This window comes from Ictidomys tridecemlineatus, chromosome 3, assembly GCF_052094955.1.
Source record: "Ictidomys tridecemlineatus isolate mIctTri1 chromosome 3, mIctTri1.hap1, whole genome shotgun sequence".
Taxonomy (NCBI): Eukaryota; Metazoa; Chordata; class Mammalia; order Rodentia; family Sciuridae; genus Ictidomys; species Ictidomys tridecemlineatus.
This window is the reverse complement of record NC_135479.1, coordinates 205808966-205821168: the sequence shown is the minus strand read 5'-3', so window position 1 is coordinate 205821168 and position 12203 is coordinate 205808966.

Here is a 12203-nt window from a genome sequence, read left to right as displayed (position 1 = left end):
GATCCAAAGGGTAGGGACAGCTCTAGTGGCTTCTAGCTCCTGTCACCTGCTCTGCATTTTGTGGTTCCCCTATCCCTGGCCCCACTTTGGTAACGAGTCCCTCTGTAAGCTAACTCTCCACTGAGGAGCCTTGCTTAGGTATGCTGCTCCCTGTTAGGATCCTGACTGGGAACCCAGCAGGGACCTCTTCTCCCTGGTTTGGATGACAGTGGATGTCTTGGTTCATTTTCTGCTGCTACAAAAAAAAAAAATACCAAAGACCGTGGGAGTTATGAATGCTACAAGTTTATTTGGCTCCAGTTCTAGAGGCTGAGAAGTCCCACCACTGAGGTGTCACATCTGGGGAGGACCTCGCTGCTACAGCACCACATGGGGGAACAGTGAGTGGGGAGAGAAGGGAGGAGGGGGCCCCATTTATAACAGACACTCCCGCAATGACTTACCCACCCCCTGATGATGATTAATCAACTGAGGGCAGAGCACTCGTGGCCCAACGCACCTGTGAAAGGCCCCACCTGTCCCCATGGTTGGAGTAGCCATTAAATTTCAGCCTCAGTTTTGGACGTTCAAAGCACAGCAGTGGGAGTCAGTGTGGAGGTGTGGACCTTCAGAAGAGGGAGATTGACTTCCCTGAGGGCTTCAGGGGTGGACCTCTGCAAGGTCTTCTGAGCTGCATTCCACATCTGGAGGCTCTCTCTCCCCCACTCTCTGGAGGGCCATGATGCTGCCCCCGTGGGAGCCTGGAATGGTGCTTTCACCTCCCTTGATGCTCAGAGGCTCACCCCAGTGAAGTACCGTCTTCCAGGCAAAGCCTGGGGCGGGGGGCAAATGTGGATGGACCCCGAGAGGCTCTCATGCCCCCCTTACTCCCTTGGGATGGGAGGGTGGACAAAAATTGTTTATGATAAAAGTGCATGAAATCTGCTACATGCGTTGAAAAACAGAGGTTGATTTTTTTTCCATTTCAAAATGGATGCTATTGTTCCCTAACTCTACAAGCCGGGCCTCACAGTTCTCTGGTATCCCTGTTGTCTGTTCACCATGGAAGGTGAATCCCAGAGGGCGGGTCCAACCCAAGATCCAGCTGACTGTCCATCTAATTTTTAGCTCCGCCATATGTGCAGGTGACCGTATAGCTGGCGGTCAGACAATGGCTGCGTGGCTTTTAGCAAGACACGCTCTGAATTGTACCCCTCTGGCCTCCTTTCTTAAAAAAAAAATAAATAAACATAAAAGGAGAATCTTTGTCTGAATCCTTGCCCTGGAAATAGAGACATATGGGGCTATGATTTGGGTGTAACCTGAGGGTCCTCCAAATGTCCACATGCGAAGGCTTGTTCCCAGGTGGTGGAACTGGAAAGTCCTGTGAACCTTTAGGTTGAGTCCAGGGGAAGGCCCTTTAGGTCTTTGGGGGCATGCCCTTGGAGAGGATTGTCTCTCTGCTCCAGTTGGAGATGTGGCCACTAGCTCTGACATACACTTATTTTGACATCCGCTCTCGACATGTGCTTCCGTCGTTGCCAACAACCATCCTCACCAGAGACCAAAGCAATGAGACCTCTGGTCTTGGACTTGAACCTCCCAAATTGTGAGCTAGGTAGTTGTTTTCTCTTCATAAAGTTACTTGCCTCAGGTAATTTCATTGTAGTAACACAAAGTTGACAACATGCAATAGATAAGACGTTGACAGCAGAACAGAGTGTCCAAGGAGACTTCCCTGAGTCATCACATGGTAGTTATATTCAAAATAATATAGTAATTCTTTTTCCCCCCTAATATTAGCAATAATACATGGTCCTTGATAGGAGATTTGAAAAGTACTGGGTCTTAATGTTGTAGAAATCCTGAAAAATGCAGTGTGTCATGACAGTCAATGTGAGAGACGATAGGGACCCTATTATTGGCTGAATTGTATCCCTACCCCTCTATTTGTATGTTGAAGTCCTAATTAGCACCTCCAAATATGATTACATGTGAACATGGAGTCTTTATAGATGTAATTAAGTTGAAATGAGATTTTTAGGGTGGATCCTTGATCTGACTGTTGTCCTTATAAGAGGAAGAGATTAGGACACAGGCACACACACACAGGGATGATCATGTGAAGACCCTTGGAGAACGTGGCCATCTACAAGCCACGGAGAGAGGCCTCAGGAGACACTGACCCTGCCCACACCTTAACCTTTGACTTCCTGCCTCCAGAGTAGTGAGACCCTAAATGCCTGGTGTTGAAGCCACTAGCCCTGTGGTACTTTGTTATGATGGCTCTAGAAGGCGAATACAGACCCCAGCCTTGGACAGTGGCTGACATATGGAGAAAAGGGGACAGGTGGTAAACGTTTTTAGGAGCTGAAACCAGCACGGCTTGGTGATTGACTTCATGGGGACAAGCAGGGTTGGAGAGTAGCCTAGGATTCTGTTAGTTTTCTAAGCTCGCGGGGGCTTGGTGGACAGGGAGTTGCCACATCTCATGGGGTGAGGTGGAGAGCGCACGAGGAAGCACTGGTGCTTTGGATGTGTCAAGTTGGAGATGGGTGAGGGACCCCCGGTGGGACGTCCACTCTCCAATTGGTGTTCTCCATGCATTTGAGCTAGAGAAGGGAGGGCACACCAGCTCAAGAGGAAATCACTCCACCCGTAGATGAGGTTGCCCAGGTGCACGGGGCCAGCAGAGGACAGGAACCCCAGGGAGTCCGACATTTAGGCTCATCTGTGAGGAAGGGCCCATCAGTGATGGTGCTGATGGTGCGGAAGATCTGCATCACAGCTGTTCACACTTATTAGGTTGATTCCAAAATATTGCTGCCTTCCCTAATTTCTCTTTCAACCCATTGTTTAAAAATTCCCAAGATAGGAGCGGACGGACTACTCCCCAAATGCTAAATTGGTCACATTAGAAGGAAGGCTGTCTCTTTAACCTACCCCTGTGATTATTTGGTACATATGGCGCTTGGCATGCTGGCTGCTGGGTTCCGCCATATGTGCAGGTGACCGTAGAGCTGGCGGTCAGACAATGGCTGTGTGGCTTTTAGCAAGACACGCTCCGAATTGTATCCCTCTGGCCTCCTTTCTTAAAAAAAAAAAAAAAAATCTTTTAATTTAAAAAATGCATGTGGAGGTATGTTATAATTGAATGGAATGAAAATGATAGCCTCTTCTAAGAATAATGTTATTGTTGCTATTATTATTAGTGTTGTATTAATGGTCGTAGCTGGCATATATTTCTGGACTTCTGTGTATCAAGCATTAGACTATATTGTCTCCCTTAGGACATATAATTTTCCCTTGAGACATATGACTCTTAAACTCAGGAGAATGCAAAAAGTTTAGTTTTCTGTTTAAAAGTTTAGGATCTGGATTCAGGTTGCCTGGGTTAGAATTCTAATTTCTTCTTTTACTTAAACTAGTGCCATTCGGGGTAAGTAACTTGACCTCTCTGGGTTCCGTTTTCCTCATCTGTAACAGAACCTTGCTCACAGATTCATTGCAAAGGTCAAGTGTCATGATATGTGAAAAGTACTTAGAACATAGCAAAAGCTCAATGAAGTACACTACATATTCTCCTATATATGAATATTTCAGGATTTTTTTTATGTACCTCAAGTGTATTGTTGGGAATAAAAGCAAAAATATATTTATAAATAGGAGCCAATATGGTTACCTGTAGGCCTCAGTTGTAATAACCCCAAAACTTTAGTCTTTTCTCGGATACTCTTTGAGACAGTGGCACTGGTGAGCTACCCAATCTCTTTCCATGTTTGCTTTCTTAGACCATCACTCTGCACTCAGTCTAGACCAGCTACCTACCTGCCTGTTACTGTTTTGACAAATTATTTCTTTCTTTAAAACAAGAGCATGCCCATGCTGCTGTCTCTTTAGTACCTGTCTGGGATTCCAGCAAGTTTCTTTAAGTTATCCAAATAGAGCTGTCACCATTTCCTACTTTTATACTAAAAGCATTCAGTTTCTCTTTAAGAAAGTTCTTCAAATCTCTTACTCAGTGGAAGATGCTGGTCCTGGCATTTTATTAAGAATTAAAAATAATGAAGCCAGCAGAGATAGGAAGGGAGACTGATTTAGAAACCTGGCATGATTGCTTTTAATTTGTTGACAATGCGGTGCTGTGGGGGAGGGGGAGGGAGAAGCAGGGCACAGCATGGCCATACTCGCCGGGGCCTTGCATTAATGGAGTAACAGCTGAACTAAGTGTTCAGAGTGAACACATCAAAGACTGTCGTCTTTGAGATACCATTTCTTCTATTCCACGATGTCAAAGGTGGCTGCAAATATATCCAGAGCTTTCTGGGTGGCATTGTTTAGGATGCTGGCCCCAGCAGATGGCCCCCAAATGCACCTCAGCCTGATAGAGCGGGGACCACATGTGATGGCATAGTCTTCTCATTAGCAAACAGAAAAAGAAGAAGGAGGGGAAAAAAAGAGGCAAGGATGAGAAAGGAAAGAGATGAAAAGAATACACAAAGACATTTACATATTTACATTGTCTCCCTCGCATTTCAAATTCTCCCTTAGCTCAAGTGTCAGTGGGCTTGCTTTTCTCCTTCTGTTTGTATGTTTACTTGTGCTAAATAGATTATGGTAATCAGGCACATAAATGCATGCAACTGTTATTATGGCATTTTAATCACAGAGTTTTTCCCTGGAAGCCTTCATTAGAATTCTCATAATCTTACTTGTTAGTGTAACAAACAGTAATAAATGCCAAAGAGCTTGGATTAAGGCAGAGGCCTTCAGACTTTAAAAGAGGAATATGGAAATGTTGTCAAATCTCTGCATTACTTATTGAAATGTCACATAAACAGTTCGGGACTCTAAATATCTTACTCATTACAAGGATGGGAACCAGGCAACCCAAACATAGTAATTATGTCTTTCTACCGAGCACTGCAAACATATGCCTTCCATACATACCAACTAGGTCTTCCGAAATAACTGGATGGGCCAATGCACAGTCTTGCACTTAATCTATTGTTGTGATAAATTGGAGAAATGTATCATTATATCATTTCATTTATTTTATGCTTAATGCTAAATATGTGTGAGCACGAACGTGTATTAAAACTTCCAAATTCTCATTAGCTTTCAATTTTGCAAATTGCTAAGGAAAAACTGCTGTTATTTTCTTTTTTTTTTAATTGTAGTGAACAATATCATAACCATGTACTTGTGTGAATAAATCATTCTTTCTGAAAATAGTGTGGTCTTGCAAATAGGCAAATATACCTAAAGATGACCATCCTGATTTTGCCCTAGTCCAGAATTTAAAGATAATGAGATAAGTCCTGGGGGAAGAGCTCTACTTCAGTTATCTGTATGACAAACTATCCCAATGGCTTGAAACAATAATTATATTATTTAATTTATAAGTATATATATATATATTTATAAGTATATTATATCTCATGATTCTTCCCAAGCAGCCAGGTGGGGATGCCTCAACAGAGAATCTGAGGCTGAGCCAAAGAACCTGTTAAGCACCCATTCTGCACCCTGCAGCCATGGGGGCCTCTCAGGCAGCACTGATTAAACTGAGGAACTGCCTGGGAAGCCCACAGGTTAATTGCTCTTCTGGGGATTTGAGCTGTTCTTCATTTGGTATCTCTTGAAGGAATCCCTGCTTCACCCTTCAGCAGGGAACCTACCACTCCCTTCTGAAAGATTCTGCAGATCCTTAGGGGCTGGAGGAGGCTGGTCCCGACCTGGAGAGCTGATTGAGGCCATCTCTTCCTAACTTCACACTCTGTAGCACCATTTTGGAAATTCACAGTTGGCCTGGATGGGACCTTCTATGCCATGGAACTAAGCAAGACTTTATTCCCTTAGAGAGCCTATTGTTGAACACTTGTCAGCACACCACTGCCCTGACCCCTGAAACCTGCCTGGACAACCTCATGTCACCTTCATACAGAAACTTTCACACAGTGGTCCTCAGTCTATGATGCACTGGAACCTATCCAAGGAGCTTGCACACTTGGCACATGCTCACCCCCTCCCTCTCATCTTTTTTTTTTTTTTAGAATTTATTTTATTTTTATTTTTTTTTTTAGTTCTCGGCAGACATAACATCTTTGTTGGTATGTGGTGCTGAGGATCGAACCCGGGCCGCACGCATGCCAGGCGAGTGCGCTACCGCTTGAGCCACATCCCCAGCCCTCCCTCTCATCTTTTAATCATGATATCTGCAGTAGAGCAGGAACCTAAGTGAACCTTAAGTGAATGAGCAAATATGACTGTGAGTGGCTGTGAGGTGGGTAGTAGTGTCATCTCCATTTTACAGATGAGGTAACTGAGGGCAGGATTGTTAAGAAACTTGCCTCAAGTGGTACAGTCCATGGATAATGGAGCCAGGATCCAATGGCCGGTCTGTCTGATTCAGACTTGCAGACTCATCTGTGCATAATGGACTGAAGGATTGGGGGTTACTGACCCCATAGAGTTCCAGGGCCAGGCCCCCACCTCCTCAAGGCTGATTGTCATCACCAGTCACTTTGGCCCAGCTGCAATGATGACCTGGAGAGAGCTCCCTCCCTTTGGCCCAGGGCAGTGGACTCACACTGTGACCTTACACAACTGTGCTTTAACTCTGGCACATGAAACAAGGAGGCAGCATTGCTAAAGATTTTGGAGCATGTCTTTAGGGTCCAAATACCAAATACTTTGGGTTCAAGTACCACTGTGGGCATGTTGGCACCTCCAAGGGAAGAAAGTTCTGCCCATTGCTCATGCAAAAGACTGTCCTGTGGGGCAGCTCCTTTGATGACTTTGGGCATACTTGTGCAGCCAGCACTTACTCAGTGCCGTGTACTGAGCTAGCTGCCAAAAGCATCACTGTGAAACAGTCTCCATGGTTCCTGTCCTTGCGGAGTGGAAGGGATTCTGAAGAATACAAGATAATGCATGTAGAGCTCAGCCCTGGAAAGGCCTGCATTAACAGGGACTCCTTCTTTCATAAGCAACAGATGCTGGATGGAATCAGCTGAAGCAAAATGAGGAGTCTCTGAGCTGACACAGTAGCTCGTACTTCCTGGACCTGGAGGCCACTGGCTACCGTGGGATCTGACTCTGACTTCTTGCCTCTGCTTTCCTTGATGCTGACCTCCTCCAGCAGCTCCAGACTCCTGCTCCACCAGCCTGGCCACTGGAGCAGAATTTTCACTTCCCAAATTCTCAGAGTTGACTCCTCTTGGCTTCAACCAGGACGTGTGCTGGTTCTAGGACCTGCTTGGCCAGCCCAGGTCAAACTGGGACCCCTGAGATGGGTGAAATTTCAGTACCCCTAGACCCAGATGGATTGAGGGTGAGGAAGGAATGATTACCCTCGCCAGCAAGGAACTAGTACTGGATGAAGAGGAAAGGAGGGTGGGTGTAGTCATTATTAACATTGCATCCTGTTGTATGAACAGGTGCTTCTCTGCTGGGGATTCAGAGAATGACAGCACGTCCTCATGCTGGAGAGGTCTGCAGCAGCACGCTGGGGTGGCGTGTGCGGAAAGCAGAGGCCTGAGCTCCACCACCTCCACAGATGACCCCAGTTGTGGAATTACTACTAAGAGGACACGCACTGGTGGAGGGGTGAGGAGGATCTTGCCCTTCTACCACTGTTCCTGTCCTGGTAAATCCTAGTGGAGTCAATGTCATATGGAGATTTGGGCACTAGGTTACCCCTCTCTTTCAAGGAGAGGCAGCTCTGAGCCTGTGGAGACAGTTGACACCACACCGATGTCTCCTTCTCCTCCCAAGCATGGGGTTAGAGCCTGGCATTTAATTATGTAGGTGCAGAAACGAGAAAGCACAGCCACCTACTCCTGTGTGACCTGGGCATGGTTGGTCACCATCTATAAGCGGAAAACCAGAGGGCCTGTTTCCTGGAGTTGCGAGGATTGCAAGAGTCCAGAGATGTGGCCACCATGGACACTCAGCATGTCCTTGATAGGGAAGATGACAGTGAGAAGCATAGAGCTTACTCATCAAAGACCTTTAGCTCACAAGCCTGGTCCTGCTATAAAGGTGGCTTATCCAGCATGTACCACTAGTATCCAGGCCCTTTCAGGGACTCACCCAATTCCAAGTGACTCTCTTCATCTACCTAGTGATTCTTCCCAAAAAGCATTATAATTGGGATAATCTTGACATTTTGAAGTGCAGCTAACCTGCCCTTACCTGGTGGCAGCTTGGGCCACTCACCTGTATCCCTGTTTTGCCTGTGTGATGAAGCTGACCTCCAGCCTGGCACCTTTGCTCCCTGCTTGGCTCTCCTAAGCTGAGACCAGGTGACTGCACATTAGCAGCTTCACCAAAGGGCAGAAAGAAGGACAAAGCTCTGATGATCAACCCTGCCAAGTTGTCATCATCCCTAGGAAACTGATTAGCATCCTAGGAAGCAGTCAACATAGGAATAAGTGAAAGAGTTAGATGAAATAAGTCTTGGGAATAACCATGGGGGTTGGGTCCTTCCCCTGTGTCTGTCGGTAGATGAAACAGAAAATCACTTCACTAAGCTCCGGGGCAACTTTCCTATAAGAGCCACCTTAGGAGGGGCCAGTGACACACAGCTTTAGGTTTCTCCTCTAAGAACACAACCCTGATGTATTTTGCAGAATACCAACCTCACACGCTCAGGCTGCCAGAACAAAATAACCATAACCTGGGTAGCTTATAAACAACAAATATGTATTTCTGATGGTTCTGGTGGTTGACAAGTCCAAAGTCAAAATTCTGGCAGATTCAGTAATTGATGAGGGCCTATTACTCAAAAACAGCTCTTTCTTCTAAATTTTCACTTGGTGAAAGGGAAAAACAAGCTCTCTGGGGCTGCTTTCATGAAGGCAATAATCCCATTCATAAGGACTCTGCCCTGAGAATCGGATCATCTTCCAAACGCCCTGTCACCTTGATGGTTAGGATTTCAACATATGAATTTTGGGTGAGGGGGGACTCAGACATTTGGACCATGACAGTTCTTGTGAGATGCTATTGGTTGGTTATCCAAAATTTATTTCCTCTGTCTTCCCTGTTAATTGAGAGTTAGCTTTGTTTAGGTATCTATTCTTTAGGGAAGGTGACCTGACATTGTTCTCAGAGTTAAATTCTGAATCCAAGTTAGTCATTTTAAAAATTTCTCTCAGCAATGTTTTGTAGTTTTTGGTATACAGATCTTATACATCTTTTTCCAGATTTATTCATAGACACTAATTTTATGATATTAAAAAGTATTTTATTTCAATTTTCAATTATTTGTGGCTAGTATGTAGAACTACGTTAGTTTTTGTATATTGACCTTGTGTTCTGCAACTTTGCTAAATGCCCTTGTCAGTCCTTATGATCTTTTTGTAAATTTCTTAGGAATTTCTACATAGATGATCATGTCATCTTTAAGGAATAAGCCAGTTACAAAAGGACGGCTTTCTTTCTGCCTTTCCAACATGAATGCATGTCTTTGTTTCTTTTTCTTGCCTTATTGCTGTGGCTGGAATGACCAGTGCAATGTTAGCAGTGGTGAGAACAGACATTCCTGCTTGATTCCTGATCTTAAGGGAAAAGTAAACATTTCAGCATGAACCTTTAATAGATTATCTTTTTTTAAAGGGTAACCATTTTATCATACCTAATAGCATTAATTCTTTCATATTATTAAAGAGTGTCATGTTCCTAATGTCCTGATTGTCCTTTCTCCCCCGCCCCCCATTCTTTGAATCAGAATCCAAATAAGGTCCTTACTTTACAATTGGTTGAAATGACTTCTAAGTCTTTTTTATCTGTAGTTTTCCTTTCTCTCTCTTTTTGTTCTCCTAAAGGATTCTTGATGTTGAAGGAGCTGGGCCCATTGACCTGCAGATTTTCCCAGGGACCCACTAGCATTGCATCCCATGGTGTCATTTAACATGTTCCTCTGTCCCTTGACTTTCTACCAACTCATATGTCAATGTCTCTCCAGTATTTTTTCTTTCATTTTTAGTTATTTTCTAAATTCCGTCACCCCTTGTTTTTCAATTTTTTTCTCTAATCTCTCTTTTTTTAGTTTTCCCCCTAATTCTGAGGCATATTGTCTTTTATAGTTCCTATCTTTTCTTAATTTTATTTACTTATTTGAAATGTTTTGTGGACAATCCTTCCTGGCATGTTTTTGTTGTTTATAGAAACTTTATCCTACTCCTTTTAAAAAGTTTCCTCTTAAAATAGCTTTTTATGATTTGCTGCCCCACTTGTTTTCAGTTTTTTTTTTTTCTCAGTGAAATGAACTTGCCTGTATGTTTGGGAGCCAAGGGCATGATGGGACAGCCTTTACAGGCTCTAGAGCTCCCCTCCTGTTGTTTTCACAAAGAAATAAAGCAAAAGTCAGCAAATGGTGCCTTGTCTTCCCCCTCCCCCTTGTCTGCTCCCCCTCCCTCCCCTGGCTCCCACTCCACGTCTTTTGTTGCCTCTGTTGTTTTACCCAGACGCCCCTCCGGACAAGGCTTTGTGTTAGAAGGGACTTTGCTCACTTTGAGAACATGTGGGACCCAGATCACTCCACCACCACCAGGTTGTTGCATTCCTGTCCCCTTGGACTGACCCAGGCACTGGGCTTGCAGATCCCTCTCCTGGTTCTGGCTCTGATTGTCTTGCTGTGCCCTCCAGCAAACACCTACTGGGGATTTTGTGATTCCCTCACCTTCAGCGTCTTCAGAACCACAGTCTCCTTCCCTTCTTCTCCTTCAGCACTGACCCTGGGCCCATGCTGATCTCAGACTGTAGATGCCTTGTCCAGCCCTGTTAGTATTTGGTGTTCGTCGGGATTAAGGCGTCCCCAGTTCTGTGGCAAACGTTGTCCATAGCTCTGTGACTTTGCTATTCTAGTTCATGGGGAGTTGGGGAAAGATTCTAAAACTACCTGTCCACTTCTTATTCCCTTTTTACTTCCTCTTGGTACTCAGACTTGTGGAATGTTGGTGTCCCCTCCAAAATTTCTGCTGAAACTTAATCCATAATGCAAAAGTATGAGGATGTGGGCTCTTTAGGAAGCCATAAGAAGTGTCTGTCCACATGCTGGGATCAGTGCTCTTGTCAAAGGGTTCGAGGGAGTCCATGTGAACATGCAGCAGTCAGGCCCATCTCTGAAACAGGGAGGGAGCCTCCACTAGACACCAGCACCTTCATCTTGGACTTCCTAGCCTCCAGAAATAAACTTCTATTACTTGTAAATTACAGTATAAAATACTTTGTTATGATGGCCTGAACAGACTAAGACGTCCAGTGTGACATTCCAGGGGAGAAGATGAGTCACCAGTTTGGATTGGTTAGAAGTTTAACTCAACAGGATATTCCAACTCGAGGACAGGTTTTCCCAGAGGTCCTTGGAGTCATGACTTTTGCTTCATTTGGTGCTTTTAAAAAAAATAAGTCGGGCAAGAAAATGTAGACCAGGAATGCCAAGGGGCAGCCAGTGGGCATAGTTTTTATAACTTGCCTTCAGGCCAAAGTATGGAGCTTTGCCTCTGCCACCTCCCCTCCCATACTCTGTCAGGTTCTCAAGGGGAGAAAAAAAAATCAGCCAGGGAGTGCTATGTTTTGGGTATTATTTAATTGTTTGATTTGCGTGTCCCTCATAGTCTATTAATATTTAAGATGGGGTCTGCAGTGTGTTGCTATTTTGGAAGGGATAAAAACTGTATGGTGGTGGGGGGGAGCTTGTGGGAGTGATGGGAGCTTACTCTTGAAGAGGGCTGTGGGACCCCAGCTCATCCTCTCTCCCTGAGCTCTGATTCAAGGTGTGATCACTTGCTCCCAACACGGACTCCACGCATTGCCACCTCCACCATGAGGTGATGCAGTCAAAGGCAGCCCTTGCCAAACCTGTAACAGACCATTTAGACTTTGAACCTCCAAAGTTTATGACACAAATAAACCTCTTCTCATTATCAGTCAGTTGCCTCAGGTATTTCCTTGTAGAGAGGCAAGCCTGACCAATACCAGAAGTGAAAGGAAAACAGGACTGAAAAACAGAAATTCTAGCAAACTGCCCAGGAATTCCCCAGTATAAAACATTCCCAGATTTGCATCTGACTCCAGCTTTGTATTCTGGAGGGAGAACCACACAGCCTCTCTCCCGGCCCTCTCCCTCCACCAGCCACCCTCTGCTCTGCCTGCAGTCCATTTTCTTCTGCTTCCTGGGTGGTGCAGGGTTGTGATGTCTTGAACACCAAGGG